Source organism: Ahaetulla prasina, chromosome 1 (assembly GCF_028640845.1).
Source record: "Ahaetulla prasina isolate Xishuangbanna chromosome 1, ASM2864084v1, whole genome shotgun sequence".
Classification (NCBI taxonomy): Eukaryota; Metazoa; Chordata; class Lepidosauria; order Squamata; family Colubridae; genus Ahaetulla; species Ahaetulla prasina.
The window spans coordinates 175,397,516-175,422,926 of NC_080539.1; positions in this window are offsets into that span (position 1 = coordinate 175,397,516).

Genomic DNA, 25,411 nt, shown 5'->3' on the forward strand with positions numbered 1-25,411 from the left:
TTTGTAGATGCTCAAAAAGCGTTTGACAATTTAAATTGGAACTTTCTTATTAATTAATTAAAAATTATGAACTTTGGAGAAAAATTTACAGGGATGATCAGAGCGATCTATTCAAACCAATTGGCGAAAATAATTATAAATGGGGAAACAACGGAGGAGATTCGTATAACTAAAGGGGTAAGAGAGGATTGTCCCTTGTCCCCCCCTTTTGTTTATATTATCATTGGAGACATTACTGACAAATAAATAAAAATAAACAATAAAGGGATTGAAAATCAAACAGGAAGAATATATAACCGTGATGGCGAACCTGTGGCACGTGTGCCACAGGTGACACACATAGCCATTTCAGTGGGCACGCAAGCTCATCTCCGGGCTGATTTTTGGGCCTTCTGGGCCCAGTAGAAGTAGGGAAACAGGTTTTTTCCTGCCTCTGGAGGGCCTGGGGGGTGATAAGGAAGGCCCATTTTTCTCTTTCACCTGGCTCCAGAGCTTCTCTATGAGTCTGTGGAGGACAAAAATGGCCTTTCCCACCCCCTGGAGGCCCTCTGTAGGCCAGAAACTGTCCATTTGCCAACTTCTGGTTAGACAGGAAGTGACATTTTTTGCTGTCCCCAGCCTCCATAGACTCATAGAGAGGCTCTGTAGCCAGGTGAGAGAGAAAAATGGGCCATTGCATTCCAAGAGCGGGGGGATGGGGGGGGTTGTGCATGCATGCATGGGGCAAGGTGCATAGAGTTATGGGTGTGGGCAAGCGAACCCCCTCGCTCCTGCTTTCTGGCACGTGATGGCAAAAAGTTTAGCCATCACTGATATATAAGGTTCAAGCTTTCACAGATGATCTGGCTTTTATTATGGAAGACCCTTTGGAGACAGGACCTATCCAGGTGCACGAAATTGAAGAATTTGGTAAAGTGGCCGGGCTCAAAATAAATAAAGAAAAAACTAAAATTCTGACTAAGAACCTTACAAAAATGCAAAATGAGGAATTGGAAGAGAAATTGGGAATTCAAACTATTAAAAAAGTGAAGTATCTGGGAATTTGGTTAATGGCTAAATCCTCAACAATAAAAGAGGACAACTATGATAAATTGGTACAACAAATACAAAAAGACTTAGACAATTGGGCAAAATTACAAATATCTTTAATTGGTAGAATCGCCGCAATAAAAATGAATGTATTACCCAAATTGTTACATCTTTTCCAAACAATACCAATAAGATTGGGGAAAACATTCTTTGAACAATTCAATAAAATAATAGGTAAATTCATTTGATTAGGGAACAAAACCCGAATAAAACTTAAACTTTTATAGGACTCTAGAACCAAAGGAGGCTTTGGCTTCCTGGATTGGGATTCACACTATCAAGCGGTAGCAGCAACGTGGCTTAAAGATTGGGTCCAATTAAATAACAAGAGGGTTTTAACTCTAGAAGGCCACGATCTTCAATTGGGATGGTATGCATTTTTGTGAGAAGGAAAGAATAAAATTCATTCATATTTTCAGGGACATCTAGTGCAAAATGCCTTGATAAATATTTGGGATAAAATTAAAAGAAACCACGATATGAAAGTTCTAATTTGGATTCCAACAATGGAGGCAATAATTTATCCAAATATATTAGACATAAATAAAGTGGTAAAGTATTCAGAATTGCTAGAAGAACAAGGAAATCTAAACTCAGAGCAAGATCTAAAGAATCAGGGAATAAAAATTGACTGGTGACCTTACCTGCAAATTAGAACAAAATATAAAAAAGATCAGGAATAATACGGTATTTATGGAGAACAATTGGAACTTAACAAAATACTGTTTTGTTAAGGGGAGAAAATGATTACCAAAATGTATAATTTTTATTAGGATTTAAAATGGAAGAAGAAAATGTGAAATAGACAATGATCAGTTGGGCGAGAAATTTTGAACATACTATTTATTCAATTAATTCAATGGGATAAATTATGGGAGAGAAACTACAAACTAATGATGTCAGCTGCTTATAAGGAGAACCTCTATAAAATATTTTACCGGTGGCGTTTACCACAAGCCAGATTGGCCAAACCAATCGCTGGAGTGTTGGAAATGTGGCCATAAGCAGGGAACGTTCTATCACATATGGTGGACTTGCCCCAAGATTTAAAAATATTGGTATGAGATAAGAAAATGGCTGGAAGAGATAACCAAGCAGAGGATAGAGTTGAGGCTAGAACTGTTTCTCCTGGGTATTTTTGATGGGAAAATGGGGAAAGAATTACAATATTTAATGTTACATATCTTAACCACAAGTAGAATTGTTCTAGCGCAGAATTGGAAACGAACAGATACACCTCCAGACCAAATTATAATAAGGAAAATGTATGAATGTGCAGAGATGGATAGACTGTCTACGGAAATGAAGGAGAGGGAAGAAACCAAGTACTATCAAATTTGGAATAGATAGTATTCCTGGCTTGAGAGTAAACGTAAAACTTAAGGTGTAAGATGTAAAAGTATAATATATAAATTGTAAAATTTATAAGAAATATATGATATTGATTTGTAAGAAGATGTAACTATAACTTAAATAAGGATATAATTTAGGATAGTGATATATAGAAGTTCATGTAAATATGAGGATTTATGTAAATTTGACTGTTACGAAAGCTATAGATACTGACATGGAAAAGCTGTTATAAGTATAAATTTGTGTCTGTGTTTTGTGTTTTAAATGTTGGAAAATTCAATAAATATTATTTTTTTAAAAAAAGAGCACCCAAATTCTATTAATAACAATTTAAAGTAATCAAAAACCCATACAATTTCCAATGAATTCTAATTAAAGGAGATATTATCCATCTGTCTGTCTGTCTATCTATCTACCTACCTACCTACCTCTCTCATTTGCTCATTTCATACAAACATCCCATATGATACTTGCATACGTAGTCATGTAGATGAAGTTAAAAGATAACAGAATTTGTATACAATCTTCACATGTAATTGCTGAACTGTTTAGAGTTCAGTGCAGATTAGGTTAAGCTATTATATACTTTGACTAGCCTGGCTAGCCAAAGTATATGATAAAAAAGTGGTTTAAAATAATTCTGGTTTGTTCAGATAATAGAAACAATGTGGGAAGAGATTGCCCTTGTTATTAGAGTTTAATGATAGCTTCTTGAAGGTATTCCCTATTTGGTTACCTGTAGAACTTTTGACCATTTTGTACAAAATCTGCTATTTTCAATCTGAAACAATATGTGATATGTGCATCCATGCCTAGGATTTCTCTGAGTCAAGGCAAGTGTATAACCAGAAAATTCTCAGCACATGCAATCTGAGATGAACTACAATAAAAGCAATTACACTGGCATCAGAACATGCTAGATCAATTCAAGGGCAGAGTTATCAATTAACTTTTAGAATACATTTTAGAATTCTAAATTTTAGTCCCCTGAATTATCTACCATGATGACAAAACTCTTAAATGGATGCTCAAAAATTCATCAGTTATTATACCTGGATTTACATCCAGGTATATTTGCAAGTTTTTTTGCTTCAGAATGCAGCATGGACGTATTTAATTTAATTTCAATTCTATTAAAGGTTTGATCGGTAGGTCTGCAGAAATATTCACTATATTTTTTTTTACCGGAAGCAAAACAAAAACATAGCACAAAAAGCATAATAATTCAACAACCACATCTGAGCCATCATATGTACTGCACTTATCTATCCTTCAACTGAATGAATAGACCCAATTAACTTCCTTTCTAGAATACTAAGAATCATATTTTCACCTAACTTTTGCAATATTTCATGACCTAAGCACACAACTTACCAAATAACTTTAAAAGATTTAGTCAAACCCCAAACATGCCAGCTTTCCTATCCCAGGAGTGTGAAATCTCATTTTCCAGTTCTCTGGTCAAATTTAATGAGCCGCCTCCTGTTTAACCTCCAATGTGAGAAGGTTTGGAAGCACCAGGGGAAACTCTGTTTTTTCCCCCTTGGTAAACAAATCAGAGATTTGGATATACACCAACATATATGTCATCTATTTGTAAAGATGGCTTCTGTGGTTAAAATGGCTCTTACAGTATAATTTTATTTAGAGGAAGAATTAAATTAAAGTTCTTTTCTAGTGTTACTCAAATGTACAGAATTGAAACAAGAGAACAGGAATGAGAAGCCAAAACAATCCAACATGGAAACAAGCTAGGACAGATGCTTTATACATTTTTCCCCATATACACAAATACAGTTCATATGCATACTTCCTACATAAAACCTTATCTCAAACATTAAAATGAAAAAAGCCACTCTGTTCATTCCTAAGGTAGCTTCTGATTACACTGATAGAAACTACAACTGGTAGATATGGCAGACATCAGATTCATTAATCAAATTTGGTTGCTTTACTGAAACAATTGCATTTTAATTGGCATCATTATAAAACTCATTATTGTAAGATTTTGGCTTTTGCTTTACTTTTACTGGCTGGTTTTGTTTTAATCATTTCATGTTTTTGTTTTAATTATTTCCTGATACAGATAAAACTTTTAACAGCATCTAAAGATGTAAACCTAAGACATCAGCCCAAATATAGTATCTTGGTAGTGTACGCTGGTATTATTTTGGTCCCAAACCTACATCATTGTTATATTCCAATGCTAACATTTAAATTTTTATCAAAGAAAATATTATCCTTGATGCTGCCGCCTCCTGCTTTTTTTCAACTGAAAATGAATTTCATTCCAAAAAAAAATGACAGACTTGAAAAATTAATCAGCCAGAATTGAATTGGTTGTATTCCCCATTTCATCTGGAAAATGAGCTGCTGTTAAAAGCATGTATGACATAGCTAAAATTTCCAAAATTTTCAAAGCGGATATTGATTTTTTAAAAATACCCTTTGGATTCCAGATTTTTTTTTTTAATTATTCACTGCAAGTCCAACTCAAACAAAGCAAGACAGGAGATAGGAGAAGGCTGCTGTCTGTACAGCATCAAGTTGTAATTACATCTACCATAACAATTTGTGTTTAATAACCATTTTGGCCAAATGTGGTTTCCTTCTCCGTAACGTCTAAGACTAAATGGTCTACTGTGTTCCATACGATGGTTTAAATCTGGTGCTTAGAAGCACAAGCTAACTCATGTCTATCAAAATTAAGTGCCACTCTGTTCCACAGAGTTTACTCTCTTGTAAGCATGTCCACAACTGTAGCCTAAGTAGTTTTTCATTATTTCCAAAGTATGGGGCCTGATTAATCGAACTGCTGCCTAAAGCAGGCCTTGGCCGTTGCTGCTGTCTTCTGATGTTATTGTTCTTTGGAGAAGATATACTTTGTGAAAACATTAGGGATCCCTATTAAGCAGCTGGGTGACTTATAAATATATATTTATGCTCGAAGCGTAAGTGGTCATTGGCTTCCCTACTGTTTTTACGTAGCTAACAAAACAACTCTATCAAAGTAAGTATTATTCCAAAACTCAACTTCCTGTGCAGAAAGCTCCCATGTGTTCCATCAGTTTGGCTCGCTGATGAACTACATCATTTCTTATAAACTATCCATGGCCCATAAATTTCCAAGCATAAAGGCTATTGCTGTGCTGCACAAATCTGCAGAGGATTTTCCTCCTACTGTTTAATTTTGGTTGGCTTACAAATGAGCTGTTTAGACTATTTCTTTTCAAACTCATCTCATCTTCTCTTTGAATTTCTTTTGACAAAATATATCTTGGAGTTCTCTCTTTCTTCCATCTCCTTAAAGGCATTTACTTCTGATCTACCAGAATGTTCAGTAGATGGCCAGAATTAAATAGAAATATCAAATATTTCTAAGAATGAGGTATAAATACAAGCTGTGATTTCTATTCCTCTATTCCTTTGGCTCCTAGTTCTTCAATTATTATCAACTTTGTTCAAGAATTCTAACTGTGCTTTTAAGACCAGTCCAACAGGCAAAAATATACATGCTACAACCATTTTAAATTTATATCCTAGTTTTGTTGATTGTCATGAGCTAGGAATTCTCAAAACCCAAGACCATCAGCCTCTTGTAGCTTTCTCCAGTCTGATAACCTCCAGAACTTAGATTTCCACTTCCTGCATATATAGGGAACAGCAAGTTTTGTTTATTCACTGCAGATGTCACAATAAAGTTTAATTTCTATACATTTTACTAAAATTGGAGTGAATTTGCATTGGAGATTGTATTTTAGTTTTTTGTAGATTCTTCTAACTGTATAGTTTATGTGGTTCAAGGGAAGCAGGTGGTTTGCCACAGATCTGGTTTTACACACATCTGGATTATCGGATCACATTTTCACCTCAAATAGCTTGTCAGCTTTGTCTAAATCAGACATACCTTAAGAAAAGGTTTACACCAAAGAAGGGTAAGTGTGATTCAGTCTCATTTATTGTAATAACTCACAGAACTTCCGGAATGAGGAACTGTTCACACATGACCTTGAGAAAACACAGCACTATGATTGAAGTGACCAGAGCTTCAGTCTATCAATGTCAAGGCTAAAGAAGGAATGTGTAAATCAAGTCCCAAGCATATTATTATGACTTTGCAGTCTATGAAAAATGTTGATCTAGGTTGATCTAGTCAGCTGCACAGCAATGAAAACATTTTGACAGGAGATAGATCACATAATAGAGAAATGGATTCATGTGGTAAAAATGCAATGGATTTGAATCACTGGGATTTTTAATTAAAAATAATTCAGGGTTTGTTTTGCTTTTAATCTAGACCGGTGCTTATTATCACTACCTGCTTGCAGATCATATATTACAACATCTTTGGAAAGTATGCCTATTCAAATTATAGACTGTAGGTTTTACATACATGAAAGTACAGCCACCATTTGGATTCTACTTACAAAAATAGGGTTTGACTATTTCAGGGGGGGAAATGCAGTTATGGAAAGAAAGGTAGCATTTGTGTGCTAAAGAAGATGTTCCTTATGCCATTTTCAATGGACACCTCTGTAGATAGATACATGTATTTCTATTGTGATGTGACAGCGGCTTGGAAAAAGATAGACGAAGAAGATTTTTAAAAATTGGCTGAAAATTCCAGCAAAAGCTGGAGGAGAGGAGAGGGGAAGGGAAGGGAAGGGAAGGGAAAAGAGATGGGAGGGGAAAGGAACAGAATGCTGAATAGATAGGTAAGCTAAGAAATAATACCATAGTCTTATCTTTCCTTCATGACCCAAAGTTTGTTGAAGTAACCATGAACCTTGCATTACTGTTGGCAATACAGCAATAACCTATACTGTCCACAACATAGCAGGGAACTTTAGAAGTGTAGAATAGTTTGTATGCTGTCCTCTGACCTGTATATAACCTGTTATCTCCAGGGGTGGGATTCAGCCTATTAGGACCGGTTGGGCAAACTGGTAGCTCTGATGATCAGGTGGGTCCTCCCGCCCGCCCGTGTGCTATACCGACTCATATTTCCTTTGTTTGAAGCCCAGCTGATAGGTGCAGCAGAACGGATTGCCGCACCTCAGCTGTTTTACTCACCGGGGCTGCAGTAGAAGGTAAGTGTTAGAGCTGTTTTCAAACACATCGCACAACACAACGCGTGAAATGGTTGTTACAGCGGTTGAATCCCACCACTGGTTAACTCCCCACTTATTTCACTTTTCACCATGACAGGATCATAGGGAGGAAGCTGGTTGAGAAGCAATGGGCCTAAATAAAGGCTGTTAGACCAGTACAGAACAAGCAGGAAATCAAAAATAAATGGGGAAAACAGCAGCCTTTCCAACCTGTACGACTGGTATGATTGTCCTAAGCAGTTCCCAAGTAGATGGTAAACCGTAATTTAGCATGGCCAATTGCCAGCATCTAAGCAGAGTTGAATCTGATTAGCTCTTGACTAGGAAAACACCAGGGCTATAGGTTAGATTAAGAAATAGAAAAACATTCCAAAATAAAGCCTTCACAACCCATTTTCATAGTGTTGCCAAGAAATGTGTATAGATGTGCCCATGAAGTCATCAGAGACTGATCTGAAGGAGAAACAAGAAGGGCAGGGGAGAGGAAAAAAATCTGTAGATACTTTCACCCTGGAGATGTTTGTTTTAATATTTTTTTCAGTTTTTTCCTGCTTTACTCTAGCTTTATTAAGCCTAATTCTATGAACTTTACTTGAGCCAATCCCAAAAAATTTGATTTGTAAAGAGTTTGCAACATCAAGATATTGGGAAGGGGGGGGGCTTAGGGGGGGAACAAATGAGAAACAGATGTTTGTAGAATAAACAACTTAATTTTTCTGACACTCATAAAATAGTTTCATGCTTCTGTAGCACCTCCCACATCAGGAGGCCATAAGATTTGGTTTCTTTGCACTCTTTGACCTGGAAAGCCCAGCTCTATTCTTTGCTGATTTTACAGTGATGCTTCAAGTTTCCACCACCACAAAAAGTGTGATAAAGACAGTCTCACCTTGTCACTCTAACCCAGAATCTATCTTTTCACCTTCACACTTCCTTTTTTTGGCTCATTAACCAAACAGTGTGATTTCTTCTTTTGCTTTTCTCTTTGACACAGGTATAGAAGCATTTTCACATCCAAATAGGCTGGTAGTAATGCATAAATAATTGTTTTTGTTGGATCAGGTCTTTAAAAAACAATATGGCTCACAAAATCCAGGAAAGTTGTGGGGGGAGGGGGGACTGAATTAACGGCTTTATTTAAATTCATTCACTGTTAAAATGTAAATACTTCACTTGACCATTGGAGATTTTCCTTTTATTTCCTGTGTATCAAGCGCAAAATGTAATTACTGTTAACCTCTGGAAAAATTGCTGTAAGAAGAAGACACAATGGATAGTGAAACATTGTTGTAAATAGATAATGATTAACAATCACATTTTGTATCCAAAGAACCAGTGATATCTGCAATGATGATGACAGGCTTCAAAAGGGAAACTCCAGCTCTTCTTACATCTGTGCAATTAACATTAACAGAGGCGGAAGTTTGACTACCTACTTGTACCCACCAATTTTAAACTAGTATCCATAATTATCTCTGCATAGAACCTATTACTGTTGTATTTTTACTTGAAACTAAGCTGTGTTGTATTCAGGTAATTCTCTTCCCAAATAAGGAGGCAGTCACCTGCCCTTTAACAAATTAAGAATCCTTCCAAATTGTCCACCTGCTACTTATTTCCAGATATTAATGATAATGTGCCATTTACTTTATATAGGCAAGGTTTTTAAAATAGTTTTATTTTTTCAAATATCTGAAAATTTATTATCCATAAATGACAGCGTAACAAAAGAAATATGAATTTCAAATGTGTAACTGGAGTGGCATCTGTTGTCATTTTTATTATTATTTTATTTACACAAAATGACAGTATACACAGCAACCGAGATAACTATGCTGGATTTCGTAAATAAAATAATAATAATAAAAATGACATTATTATTATTATTATTATTATTATTATTGTTATTGTTATTGTTATTGTTATTGTTATTGTTATTATTATTATTATTATTATTATTATTATGACAGTATACACAGCAAACAAGATAACTATGCTGGATTTCGTATCACAGATCACTAATCGAACACTTCCCAAGCGTTTAGGACTGTGTGATGTATCGGCGAATTATGCGAGCAAATCCCAGTAAGGTGGCCTTCTGCAGCTGACCAATGGTGATCTTCTCAGCGCCCTGTGTGCCGAGTACCACTGGAACCACCTGCACTGGTTTATGCCAGAGTCTCTGCAATTCGATTCTCAAATCTTGATATCTGGTGACTTTTTCAAGTTGTTTCTCGTCGATTCTGCTGTCACCAGGTATAGCAATGTCGACTATCCACACTTTTTTCTTTTCCACAATCGTGATATCCAGGGTATTGTGTTCCAAAACTTTATCAGTCTGTATTCGGAAATCCCACAGTAGTTTTGCACGCTCATTTTCAATCACTTTTTCAGGCTTATAATCCCACCAGTTCTTTGCTACAGGCAGATGGTAGTTGTGACACAAGTTCCAGTGAACCATCTGAACGACTGTGTTGTGACGTTGTTTGTATTCAGTCTGAGCTATTGTCTTACAACAGCTCAGTATGTGATCAATGGTTTCATCTGCTTCTCTGCATTTGGGATCATCAGCAGATTTTTCTATTCTGGCTTTGATTACATTTGCTTAACATAGTGTAAGCCGCCCTGAGTCTTCGGAGCAGGGCGGGATATAAATGCAAATAAATAAATAAATAAATAAAATTTGTTCTAATGGCTTGTTCTTGGGCCGCAAGAATTAGGCCTTCTGTTTCTTTTTTCAATGTTCTGTTGGTTAGCCATAACCAGGTCTTTTCCTTATTTACTTTTCCTTGGATCTTTTCAAGGAACTGTCCATGCAGTGCTTTGTTACACCCGCTGTCAGCTCGAGCTTGCATCACTGTTTTCCTATATTGATACTTGGTTTTCTGTACTTTTAGCAGCTTCCTCTTGTTAACCTCCATCAAAGCTGCTTCAACACTGTCTTTCACATTATTATTATTATTATTATTATTATTATTATTATTATTATTATTATTATTATTATTATTATTATTATTATTATTATTATTATTATTATTGCAAAGGACTCTGTTCATATACAATTCTTTAGTGGTGTTGCTTGTCTGTGTAAAAAAATCATCTGTTGCCAAACCAGATACTAAGGATATGCTATTAAAGTAGTTTCCCATTGTTATTAACAGGTAGTCCTCGCTTAGTGACCACAGTTGGGACTTGCACTGTGATCACTATGTGCCATGATCACTAAGCAGAAAATCACATGAATACAACAGTTTTATGATCTTACTTCCCACAGCTATTAAGTGAAATGTCACGTGACCATGATCAGCAATGTTACTTCCAATTGTGTATTAATTCTGCTTGTTGCAAGCTAGTTGCAAAACTCATAAATGGGGATCACATGACTGTTGGATGCTGCAACAATTGTAAATGTGAGGACTGGTTGCAAAGTTTTTTTTTAACACTGTCATAACTTTGAAATAGGGGTGTAGTGGCTCAGTGGTTAAGACACTGAGTTTGTCGATTGAAAGACCGGCAATTCAGCAGTTCAAATCCCTAGTGCTGTGTAACAGGGTGAGCTCCCGTTACTTGTCCCAGCTTCTGCCAACCTAGCAGTTCAAAAGCACGTAAAAAATGCAAGTAGAAAAATAGGAACCACCTTTGGTGGGAAGGTAACAGCATTCTGTGCGCCTATGGTGTTTAGTCATGCCAGCCACATGACCACGGAGACACCTTTGGACAGCGCTGACTCTTCGACTTTGAAACGGAGATGAGCACCACCCCCTAGAGAATTACAGGTTCTCCTTCATACAAAAGAACACTCTCTTGTTATGCTAATAACTGTGTGCTAGAGAAAATATTTCAGGTAATAGTATGCTAATCATTTCTTCTGATTCAGTGCTCCCTATTCTTGCCACCCTTTGGTCACTTGAGTGTACTCCCTGTTGATTCGATAGAAGTAATTTCTGGGGAGCATTCAAAAGGGCTTTTAAAATTAGTTTTACTGGCTTGTTACTTTTATGTCCTGCCTTTCCACTAAGACTCAAAGCAGCATGCATATCACTCCCTCCTTCATTTTTTTTTTCAAAATACATTTCTAGGGTAGATTGGTTTATGAGAGAGAGGGACTGACCAAAAATCATCAAGTGAGCTTCCATGGCTTAGGATGGACTTCAAGCTGAGTCTCCCTGATCTTACTACAATCGCACTTTAACATGGCTTTTAAAACAACACTCAGTTGTTGATGGTTTTTATGTAATTCTTGGTTTTTAATTGTGAACCTTTCACAGTTGGTGGTGGTAGCCAGCACTATTCACTTTTAATACAATGATAAATAAATCCAGCCAACAAACATTAACTTACCACAAAGTGTCAACTCCCCCCCCCCCACTTCTTGAAACATTGCTATGTTTTGAATATTTTTAAAGTGCTGTTTCTTGGAAACCTGAAAGAGTATTACATCTTGGCCTCTTAAGCAATGATAAATTGCAAAGATGTTGTTTTTGAGATAACCCTTTGTTCAAAGTTCAAGTTCATTATCATCATCAGTTCCTTAGCATTAGTCTATATATGCATGGATGTAAGATTTACTTTTCAAATCATTAGGTCACATGCAAACTTACGCAACAATTTAACATCAAAAGTCACATTGCCCTTGCATAAAAAGGATACTCTGCCAACATGTTAGCAGACATCCAAGTTCAAATATTCAAGGCCTCAGATCTGTTTTCCAGAAGACATCTATCCTCTTATTGCAGATGAAAGAAGCCATTAATTTATTCTCAATATCTCTTTCATGTGTTAAGAATTGTGTATATTCTCAACATGGCCATGCTGTTTTCAAATGAAGAGGTGCTGGCCAAACACCCCCGCCCCCACAAAAGCAGTGTACTTACAGCAGCAATGTTTTTATGATACAATCTTCTCCATTATGTAAATTGGGAAGAGGAAAATCAAAACGTCAAACATTGTTACATCTGATATGAAACTGTGTGGCACTCAAGCGATGCATTAGCTGCTGTACCTTTCAATTAAAATATTGTACAGTGCTCAGAAGCACTAAAGTAGCTTCTGATCAATTAATCCTGTCCTCTGTGTCAGTTGTTTTATAATGTCCTTTGACTGTAACATTCACATCATCATCATCGTCATCCACAAAAAGGTCTCATTACATTATGAACTTCAAAGAAAAAAAATTCTGAAAGCTGACTCCCATCATAGACCTTAGATATATACATTAATTAATTGTCCCTCAATATTGAACAAAAGCTAGTTTGGTTTAATGGTTTAAGACACCAGGTTGGAAACCAGGAGAATTATGAATTCCAGTCCTGCCTCAGGCACAAAACCATCAGGGGGACCAAACGAAACAAAAAAAATGTGAAAAAGTTATGATATTTATGTACCATAGTTACCTACCAAGCATATCTAAATTACAGTATATTAAAGTAACCAAAATATCTTTACAATCCCCAAGTTATATCACAACTTTTGAGCACCTCTGATGTTTGGAAATTGAGAGTTGAAAAATTTGACACGCCCTATCAGCCAGCCCCTCCCTCCCTCCCCCCCCCCTCAGAAAGGCTTTATTGAGTTTATGTAATCATTGAATTTATAAATAAGAATCATGCAAAAAAAAAATTGGTAGGGACTTGTCCATGAATCAGCACTGACTTGAAGGCACAAATGTAACAATACTGAATAAAATTTCAAAGTTAAAAAGGAAATTTTAAGAAACCTTAAAATGACATTTTAAACCTAGTGCACAAAAGAGCAAATGACATCACAACATTTTTATGCAGGAAGTCCTTGACTTATGATCCCAATGGAGCTCAAAGTTTCTGTTGTTAAGTGAGACATTTGTTAAGTGAGTTTTGTCCCATTTTATGACTAGTCTTGCCACAGAGTTGTTAAGTGAATCAGTGCAGTTGATAAGTTAGTAAAATGGTTTTAAGTGAACCTGGCTTCCTCATTGACTTTGCTTGTCAGAAGGTCACAAAAGGTGATCACGTGACCTTGGGACACAACAACGGTCATAAGTATGAACCAGTTGCCAAGCATCTGAATTTTGGTCACATGTTCATGGGGATGGCTGCAAAGGTCATAACTGTGAAAAATGGTCGTAAGTCACTTTTTTCAATGCCATTGTAACTTTGAATGGTCACTAAATGAACTGTTGTAAGTCAAGGACTACCTGTATTCTTTCAGAAAAGCTCATATTCTCTTACTTTTACACATGCACGCACATGTACATACCAACTTACCTATCCTTCTTTCCGCTTCCTATCACTTTTAATATATCATTTCCAGACCGTTTCACTCAATCATTGCTTATTTTTTTAAAACTTTCATTCATCATAAAATTCTGTTTATCATCTTATATTGGTATAAGATATATTGGTGTTAGTGAAATTCTTATGCATAGATATGATGAAAACAATATTTTTCTAAGCTTCAGATTCCAGCAATTGCCAAAGAAATAATTCCTAGTTGCTCTACAGCGACAGAAAATAGTTTGCATGAGTCACGAGAGCTGGAAGAATTTATCATGATCAAATACTAGAAATGTCATTTGTTCGCGAGAATAAGCATACGATCTGCTGGTAAAAAAAAAAACACAGCTTCCCAGAAATTCATGTTTTGCTCACTATTGTTAAAATTAGAAATGTGGAATTAGATGATTTGCCTAACAATACAAATTGGGCAGCTGAGGACCTCACACATTTCAAAATTATTTGAAGTTCATTGTTCATGGGTGTCATTGGAAGTGGAATGGGTAGCTGAGATTTGTCGTTCTCATAAAGTAAGGTTGGGTCTGGTAGTGCTTGGATGGGAGACAAACAGAACATATCTTCTTCTATTGACACTATAAGTGGAATAGATCAGCGGTCACCAACTGGTGGTCCGTGGACCACTAGTGGTCCGCGAGAAAATTTAGGTGGTCTGCAGAAGAATTATTTGCATTTTTTATATTGCACTAAATCAGGGGTCCTCAAACTACGGCCCCTGGGATAGATATGTGGAATGAATATTTGTACTGCTGCAGAGAGTCTCCCCCTTTGGGGTCTTTTTGTGTGGGTCGGAGAGGATCAGAAATTCTGACTTGGGGTCTGCTTCAGCCTTCTGGCTTTGGGTGAAGGCTGGAGGGAAGTGCTGCTGGTGGCAAGGAGCTGGAGGGCCTTGTTCCAGTGGGACTGCATCATGGCCTGGAACTGGCTGACCATCTCAGCTCACTAAGTCTCCAGGTGCCTTTACTTGGCCTTGCACTCCCACAGGTCTTCCCTCTGCTTGGAAAGCCTATGTTCCTAGTCCTCAGTGAGGGGCTTCTGCTGAGCCTCCTTCTCGGTCAGATCCAATTTGAACTGAGCCAGCTGTTTTGCCAACTCTTTCTCATGGTGGCTGCTTAGCTCCAACAACTGCTTCCTCTTGGGGCTGGGAGGGGAGGGATGAGTAGAGGCTGGCGAGGTGCCCCTCATCATGAGTGACATCAAGTTGGACATTGAGTTGGCCACACCGATTCCACCGGTTATTAGGCAGATCATATTAGTGGTCCGTGGGATTTCAAATTATGAATTTAGTGGTGCCTGAGGTCCAAAAGGTTGGGGACCCTGGGAATAGAGCATATGCTGCCCACTCATAATTCCAAGGGTGAAATGCTCCCGGTTCGGACCGGATCACCTGATCCGGTAGCGATGGCAGTGGGTGGTTTGGAGAACTGGTAGCAAAAATCCCCGCCCCCCCGCCCGCCCCAGCTGAGCCAAGTGATTATCAGAGGTTTTTTTTTTAACTTTTAAAAGCATTTTTTCTTCAGCCGAAAAAATGCTTTTAAAAGTTAAAAAAAAAAGCCTCTGATGATCACGCAACTCAGCTGGGGCGGAGGGGGGGCAGGGATTTTTGCTACCAGTTCTCCAAACCACCCACTAAAGGGTCAGAACCCTTTAGAATAGAATAGAATAGAATAGAATAGAATAGAATAGAATAGAATAGAATAGAATAGAATAGAATAGAATAGAATTTTTTTTTTTAGTAAAAAAGTTTTACTTCCATTTTCCAACAACCTATTCAATATACAGTCTCTTATTCAACATTAGTCATTAACTTTCATTTGTTACTTATTCGGACCTGCCCAGCTACCACTTCCTTCCTTAACAAACCTTTCCTCCTCCCTTCTCTACTTTCTTCTACTTTCTTCATCCTTCCTCTCCTTCGCTTTTCTACATCCTCTCCTCCTTCCCTACTCTTCTCTTCCACCCTTTCTAACCCTCTCTCTTGCCCCTTTCTCCTTCCTCTCCTTTCCCCCTTTTCTACCTCTCTCTTTCCTACCTACTTTCTTCCTTCACTCTCTCCTCTCCCTTTCCATTCCCTTCTGAAATGGCAGCTGAGCAGCCCCGATTTCATTTCAAATTATTTCTATTTCTTAATTACATATCTTCAATCATTCCTTTACATTGATCCTTCATCTCCCCCCCTCTCCCCCCTTCCCCTCCCTCCCCCCGAAACTTCCCAGAACAAAGTACAGGGTATAAGATTAACAATCATAAATTAAAATACAACATAAGTCATAATCCATAGTCACTCCTCTCTCTAAGACCTTAACTCCCCTTCCAGAAACAAAAAAGTACATTCTTCTTCCAGTCCATTATATATCAGTCCATTCCACTCCTAAAATCTTCAGAATCTTCCAATTAAATTAGTATTTCCAGTTCATCAATAAAATACATAGTTTTTAATATCCAATCTTCATCAATTAACACCAAATATATATCAATCCATTCCACTCCTGAAGTCTTCAGAATCTTATAGTTTTTAATATCCAATCTTCATCGATCAAGACCAAGACGATATTCCATCTTCCAGTATTTATCAGAAATTATTTTATAATATACCTTTCTTCCTTAAACAGTCTCCCAAATATAATTCATATTTCCAGCTTAAATTCTTAAATTTCTATCCAATCTCCAAAAATAAACAATATTCTATCTTCTCATATCTTTAATATCACTTACATAAATCAAATAACATTGCTAATATTAATATTTCTTCAATTTACCTTACATCTGTCAAATAACATTATTAAAATTATAACTTATATCCAAAATATAAGGGGCCGGATAGCTCAGGCTGGTAAAGCCTGTTATTAAGAACACAGAAGCCTGCAATTACTGCAGGTTCAAGCCCGGCCCAAGGTTGACTCAGCCTTCCATCCTTTATAAGGTAGGTAAAATGAGGACCCAGATTGTTGGGGGGGCAATAAGTTGACTTTGTAAACATATACAAATAGAATGAGACTATTGCCTTATACACTGTAAGCGCCCTGAGTGTTCGGAGAAGGGCGGGGTATAAATGTAAACAAACAAACAAAATATATCAATTATAACAATTAAATTCTATTTAACCAAATACCAACATTACATCCATAAATTTTTCTATCTGTCCTCCAAAAGTTAAACAATATTCCATCTTCCCATTCCTTTATACCTCACATATATCAAATAGTAACACCTTATACCCAAAATAAGTCAGTTGTAAAAATTAAACCCTATATATATATATTTAAAAAAAATACCATCAAAATCACATCTTAAGCATTCTCCTTCCCCTTGTCTTCTATCTTACACATTTTCCACCATCTGCTCACCAATCAGCTTAACATCTAACAATAAAGAATTTCCAATCTTTAATATATTGGTGTAAAAATCTCTTGTTTAAAAACTTATTAAGAAAAGATAAGCCTCCAAAAGTTCCTATAAAAAAAAATATTCCATATTTGAAGTGAAGAAGTTTCCAAGATTTTAGTAGTTAGTTCTGTTTGCTTAAGAGCCATTCTTAAACTGTAAAATCTACCAAAAAGAGAAAAAAAAATTCAATAAACTTTTCTTCTTAAACATTGTGATAAAGAAAAAGGTAAAAAGAAAAAAAAATCATTAACAGTTCTTATTCATTCCATTTAAAAAGTAGCTTGTTATGTTCTTCTCTTCCTTTGTCCTTTTATAGTTTCACTTTCCTTTGTATATTGCAAACGCCATTTTAAATCCACTCAAGTTGAAAGTTAGTTCAAAGGAAAGCTATTTAAGAGCTGAAGTTAAGATTTATTACTTGCAAATTCTTGCTAGTCCTCCTACTTTGTTCTGTCTGTGTTGAGTTCTCTTTAAAAATAAATCTTGGCACAGAGATGGTCGCGGCTTCTCGTTCTGTATAAACAGAAGCACCCTGGGCACGGAGCTTCGTCAGGCTAAAGGGGAGCTCTCACCCTTCGATCCCCTGGTTAAATTCCAGGGGCTCCCGGGGAGCTCTACCCAAACCTGACCACTCTTCCCTCCCCCTTCTCCCGGGGGAGAGAATTCCAAACTGTTTGACAGCCCATTTACGCTGTCAGGGACGGTTTGACGAAACCCAGGGCAGACGATCCCAAAGGAACGTCCACGAAGCCTGCGTTGCCAGCGGAAGTCCAATAGAATAGAATTTTTTATTGGCCAAGTGTGATTGGAGACACAAGGAATTTGTCTTGGTGCATATGCTTTCAGTGTACATAAAAGAAAAGATACCTTCATCAAGGTACAACATTTACAACACAGTTGATGGTCAATATATCAATATAAATCATAAGGATTGCCAGCAACAAAGTTACAGTCATACAGTCATAAGTGGAAAGAGATTGGTGATGGGACCGATGAGAAGATTAATAGTAGTGAAGATTTAGTAAATAGTTTGACAGTGTTGAAATGCTTTTAAAAGGCTCGTCTGGCGATCCCAGCTGAGTTGCCTGAAGAGGTTGTAAAAAAAATGCTTTAAAAAGGTTCTGACGATCAGGCAACTCAGCTGGGATCATCAGAACCCTTTAAAAGCTTTTTTTCTTCTGGCGATCCCAGCTGAGTTGCCTGATAATCACAGGCTTTTAAAAGCATTTTTTACAACCTCTTTGACCGTAGAAAAAATGCTTTTAAAAGATTTTTCAAAAAAACGTTGGCCACGCCCACCCAGTCACATTACCCACCACCACGCCCACAGAATCAGTAGTAACAAATTTTACATTTCACCCCTGCATAATTTCCATTGCTCACATACACATACACAGAACACATATACACGTAAATATACAGATGGAACAGAAGAAAAACACAGACTTCCTATAGCCATTGTTGGTAAAGGGCTGGAAAGGATCCCAAAAGCCAGACCTGCAAGCTCTCCTGATCTTATTTTTATTGTTTCCATTTACCATTTTAACTGAGCTTCATGTTCATTTTTATCAATCAATGCACATCAATATAACGACAAAAAAGAATCCAAAGTGAAAGAGAAAACTCAACATGGGAGGACCAAGGAGATGTAAATCACAGTTCATGGGCTCTGCTCATTTCTAAGTTTGAGTTTGAGAGGGAGGGATATATTGATTCTTACTTTATACCTTGGGGGAGCGGGGTTCTGTTTTTACCCTTTTGGGCACCACTTAGGGTTGTTGTTATATATATAATAACATTATTTTGTTACTTAATGCATGTAAAATGAGAATTGGTTTTTTGACTATTGGTGGATTGTTGCTTGTTTACAAGCAGAGTTGTAAAGCAATCCTTTGGATGCCCAATAGTGATGATGGGATAATGATCCAGATCCATTTTCCTAGAGCGGGATAGACATTGAGTAATTTCATTCATGCACTTTAGTTCTGTTTCCAAGCCCAATGATTTCTGTCCTGATCTGAAGACTGGGCCATTGCTACATTATGTTTATTAAGAAAGTTTCTGCTTATTGTACAATCCCCAGGTCATCCAAATTGTAGACGTTGCAGCTACGGGTTATTATGACCAACAGGATTAGTAGTGTAGCTTTGACAGCATTTTGAGTGATGGTGCAGTTAAATCCTTTTTCAAAATCCTTGGTTTGCTAGTGGCAAACTAGATTTCTATAAAAGCATTACAGTTTTATCTTCCTCAAATAAAATCAACCAAAATCCACTAAGAATTCCATTGTAAGGAAAGGTGCATGTTGGCTTCTTGATTGAGCATGGCTTCCGGAAGGAATTGACTTTGCATGATTGTCAAAGCCAAATCTTGTTCATATGTATGAGATGCAGAGTAATGTTGGGTTGGGAAAAACCCTCCACAGCTGGAAATTCATGCCAAGTCATCTGCCTGAGGGAGAGGCCATGCAATGAAATGCTTTTGTGTTTTCCTAACATGCTGTAGAAATCATTTTCCTGTCAGCTAAGGTGTTTGCCTGTGGTTGACTGAAAACAGTGTATGAAGTGGTTCTGCCAACTGAGATAAGATAGTAAAATGTACAGTTGAAATTAAGCCTAAAGACTATTTTTCAAGCCAGCATGGGAGGGTCTAAGAACCATGTGCTCTGTCTTTCGTGCTAAATTTTGCCTTCAAATCTCTAATTTAGCTGAAAGATGCTTTTTAAAAATCTCCCTGCCATCCAGCGCCTTTCTGGCAAAAGATCTGAGGGGATTCAAGAATGTACATTAATCTTTCTTCCAAGGTATAGTTTAGCATGAATTCCTTCAGTTCATATGCTAGTATGCCAAGTTTGCAGACCCCTGGCCCAGGGGGAAAAGCTTTCTGGTGCCCGCCTTCCCCTGGTGCCCTAAGCATGTATTTGTTTGGGCTAATGATTAATCCAGAGGCAAAAAAAAGGCCTCTGTCTTGATGTCTATGTACAGGAAAATAATGCATCCCCAAATGGATCAATGCACAGGACAGGCTGATTTCACATTGGGGATATAGTTCTGGGAAGATACATAAGAATGAGACCATGCAGAGTTATAAATTAAAAATGAACACTTTTAAATAGTAGCTGAAAATTTACTGGAACCTATCAATGCCTACCATATAAGTGTTGCATGGCTCAATGGGCTTTCATCTCCCAGTGCGCAGACAACTGCGTTTTGTATCATTTGCAGTTTCTGAGTGATTTTTGAAGGCAATTTCATATAAAACATATTGCAATAGTGAATGGATATGAGAGCAGAAGCATAACTCACTGTTTCCAAGGCCGCCTGCTGCAAATAAGGCGCAGCTGGTACACTACCTGAAGCTGGGCAAAACACCTCCTGCCCGCTTTGTAATCTGAGCATTCAGTAGTAGCTCTGAGTCCAGTAGGAGTACAAAGTCATGGAGCTGCTGCTTCACAGGAATTGACACTTCATCCACAACTAAAATTAGAATTGAACCATAAACCAGAAAGTCAGGCCTATTAGGACTCAGTTTCTGCCCATTTCATCCTATCCAGAATCTGATGGCCATCAGACATTTGGCTTAAGACTTCCATAGAATTTCTGGCCTGATCTAAGGTTGAAATCTATAACTGGTTATTATCATCCTGCTAAGGATATTTCAACCCAAATTGTTCTCAAAACTGTTTCATATAGAAGTTAAATGACAGAGACAAGAGGGACAAACCCTGCAGAACTCCAGTAGGTTAGTCTCTCCTATTTCTTAGCTTACCTATCTATCTACCACTTTATTCCTCAACTCTCCTCAACTCTCCTCTCCCCTCCCTTTCCCTCCTCTGCCCCCTTCCCTCTTTCCAGATTAAACTATTTTTGGCATATTTTCTCCCCTTCCTTCAAATTCAGCTTCAGACATGATCTGCTACATGGGAGTGGAAGTTGGCAAATGGGCCATTTTTGGCCTCCGGAGGGCTTCCAAGGGGTGGGGAAGGCCATTTTTGTCCTCTCCAGACTCCTAGAAAGGCTCTGGAGGCTGGGGACAGCAAAACACGGGCCTTCTGGTCCCACCAGAAGTTGGCAAATGGGCTGTTTCTGGTCTCTGGAGGCAAGAAACAGCCTGTTTCCCTACTTCTGATGGGCCCAGAAGGGCTGAAAATCAGTTGGGCACCGGAGCTGAACTCACATGCCCACCAATATGGCTATGCATGCCACCTGTGGCACACGTGCCATAGGTTCACCATCACGGTTATATACCTTCAACCCATTTAATACTCTTTACAAAAGTATTCAATTATGGCACCTTCACATTTTGTGATATTGATTTGGAAGCATGAAAACTGTTGCTTGCTTGGTTGGTTTTATTCTGATCAAGTATTTACACAGTAACTTTTCCAGGAGAGTGGTTGAGGGGTTTTTTTATTTGTTTTTATCTAGTGTTGTGTAATCATTTTATATTTGATAATGTGGCATTGGTGGGCCACATAAATTTCTCCGCTTATTTTGAGAAGTCCCAAGAATCCCCTCATTGTCATAGAATGCAAAATCCAGTGGGACAGCTTGCAGGAGTAGGATCATCGATTTATACAATTTATACAATAAAAAGGGAAAAAAAGACATCTCCATAAGAAGCAAAGCAAATAAGCACAATCTCTTCCACAGGCATTACTCAATCAATGTATTTTGGAAGCCATATTTTGTTGTTCTTAAAATTATAAGCACAGATGCAAGATTAGATAGATAGATAGATAGATAGATAGATAGATAGATAGATAGATAGATAGATAGATAGATAGACAGACAGACAGACAGATAAACAGACAATAGATTCAGACATACATGTTCAAATGTGACTCTATTTATCAATCAATGAAAGGACTGGATTATTGCAGGGGACAAGTTATTTTCCTGGGTTACAACAAGATCAGGGAAAATAAAATTCCTCATCCTGCCAGCCATGCAAAATTGAAGAACTATGAGGAATTTGAATTCATTAAGAAAAACCCTAATGATTTAATGGTTTATCCTTCTAATGAGATGAAGAGGATTTATGTGATTTTTTTCCTTATTAACATTAATGGGAACTGCATACATAACTCCCCTATGGTTTGATAGAAAAGGAGAGGAAGGGGGATGTGTGCATGTATGTGTAAGTTAATAAAAAAAAACTATTGGCCAAGTCAGCTGTGTTAATTGGAAAACATTTATATTTCCCTTTAATCAGTCTTATGCTAGATATCGCTGACAATCCATGGCTCATAAAGCCAAAGATCAGTGAGAGAAGGGGAAGGAATTACATGCGATCTGTCATCCCAAAGACTCAAAAATTCCTTTCCAGCAGAAAACAAAGGACACTTTTCCAGCAAGCTTTTTCAACCTGGCAACCAGCTGAGAACTGCAGTCTCCACATAGATGCAAAGGCAGCTGTAGAAACTAGAATGGAAGGCTTACTTGCTCAGGGAATAGTTTTGTATCAGCTTTTTGTTCTGTCCCAATCTCTGGGATAGAACGAAGAGTGGCAGACCTTCTGGGAAGCTTGTAGAACCTTGACAGAGATTATCCAAAGTGGTTAGTGTCATGTTTATTCATGTCACCTATAAAAGTTAAGATGGATTGAAGATGCGTTGAGAAGGTGGCATAAATTATTGAAAATAGACCAATTGATCAATAGAAACCATAGTAGATTGTATTTACTTAACATTTTGCCTCTTTATATAGGTTTTTTATTTTTGTTTTTATATATTTTTAGCTTTTTAACATGTTTGTTAGCTTTTTCCACTTTATATTCTTTAGCTTTTAAAATTATTGTTTGTATTTCACATTTTCACATCTTCTCATGCTAGTCAATGACCGTAATAATAATCTGATTGGTATTTATGTATTTAGAAAATATATATGCCCAGCCACCTTTTTTATGAACATAAAAACTTCTAGTAGTTAAACAAAAGACCAAAAGAATCCCACAATACAACAATCCGGGAACTTTAAAACTCGGTCTCGCAAACACACACCCATAAATATAGAGAGATCATCTAGCATTCTAACCTAATGCTTGAGGTCTTCATAGCCAGATCTTCATAGCTTTCCAGAAGGTCAACGGGTTTAGAGCCTTCCGGATCTCATGAATGGTGATTGTTCCAAAGGGTAGACATTGGACAGAGAAGGCACAACTTCTTGGCCCGACAAGATTCATTTACTCTTTTTTCCCCCACCTTCTCTTTTGCTGAACACAAAGTGGCACACATATCTAATGTTCCCACCACCAATTTTCCCAACAATGACACATCTGTGAGGTATTGGGCTGAGAGAAAGGGGGTCTGAGATGGCATGGTTTACTAGAGAGTTCCTGGAGCTCACTCATCCTGTTGGGTCACTTGGAATGGGCAGAGTCTTTTAGAGATAGGTGGTCCTGTCCCGGTTTATCTTAAGATTGTAAAGGTGTTAACCAGAACCTTGAACTAGGAACCAATATACCTAGTGCAACTAAGTGTAATCAAGGGTACCTTAAGGTACCCAAAATATTCTGAAATGTTTTGAGCTTCCTTTTTAAGAGTAACCCAGTGTAGGGTGTGTTACAATAGATAAATTAGAAGATAACTAAGGTATGAGTGACTTTCCCAGGCAAGCAATGCTTGCAAACGGTGAACAAAACAAATGTGTGCAAAAGCCTCCTTCTTCCCCAGAGGGGGTGGGTTGGGGGTGTTGGGGAAGATACCGATATATCCACCAGACAAGATAATGCAATGATCAAATTATGAGGCTAGCCCAGGTTCAAATCTCCACTTGACAATGAATCTCACTAAATGATCTTGGATAAGCTGCTAATTCACATATTAAGACAGAGTTGTTAGAAAACTGAAGTAGAAAGAAGGTGGTAGGTATACAGTATATTTAAGTAGACAGTTAGATTGATTCTATGCAATTATTGTAGTCTACTGCCAGGCCAAAAACCCAAGAATGACACATGATGATTCTTCCAAGCTAAGTTCTTTTATTATTTTCACACCTATAGATAAAATGTTGCCAAACTGAGAACTATTAGGGAGCCACCCTCTTCCTTTCACACATGATACTTGTACTGAGTTGCCTTTTACTACTCTAGGTTGCACTCCCGCTTCCTGGGAATTCCACCACTTTACTGCAGTCTATCATATCTAGCCCGAGAGTCAGTAGAAGGAAGAGAATCACCTGTGGTCAACATTGATCTTCATATCCTCCAAAATAACTTCTTATTATGAGGGTCCTTGGCGATTTCTGAGCTTGGTTGTTTTCTTGAAGACATTTCATTACCCAAACTAGGTAACATCATCAGTGCTAGTAAGGAGTGGGGTTTGCTTTAAATTTATATTTTAGTGGCTTGCCCTGTCAGTGTTGATGGGAGTGGTCTTGGTGGGTTTTTTTGGGGGGGCTGTTTATGTTGGTTTGTTTGACAATTCTTTGATTAGGGTATTGTTTACTTCTTGACTGTTGATCAGATATTAATCTTGGTGCTAATCTCTGCTTATCTGGATGTTGGTTGCTGGTGAGCAGTGGTTTTAGTCTTTTTACTCGCTTTTTGCTTGTGGATTGTTTCTTTTGCACAGTAGGTACATGTTGTTTATGTTTATGTGTCTATTGATGGTCAATTTGTCTAAGTCCCAGACTTCCAAGAATTCTCTAGTATTTTTGGACTTGGCTTGGTCTAGGATTGTCATGGCTTCCCACTTGAAACTATAGTTTAGTCTGTCTATATGTTGTGAAATTAAAGAGTCATATATTCTGACTGCTAGTTGGTATTTATGGATGTGTTCTGCTGGTCTTTTATCTTTTTGTCCTATGTAGTGACTGTTACAGTTTTTAAATTGTTTTCTTTTTATTCAAAAAGTTTTACAGAAAAAAAATTTTCCCCCCCTTTCCCCCCAACCCCCCTCCCTTCACTAATACTCTCCCCCCTCCCCCCTGGCTTCCCGGAACAAGCACAAGGTATAGTTAAAAATAAAACAAACATATGCTAAGAAAATTTTCTCCCAAAACTATTATACTAATTTTCCCCTCTAGCTCTGACTTCCTCCTAACATAACCAAAATCCTTCAAAAAATAAAAATAAAAATAAAATTAACAATTAACAATAGTAAAATATATAAATCAATAGAACAAATTAATCCTAAAGTATTTAAAACCAACTAAAGCATAAAATCCAATCCAATTCAAAAAAATATGTCCCTTATAACTT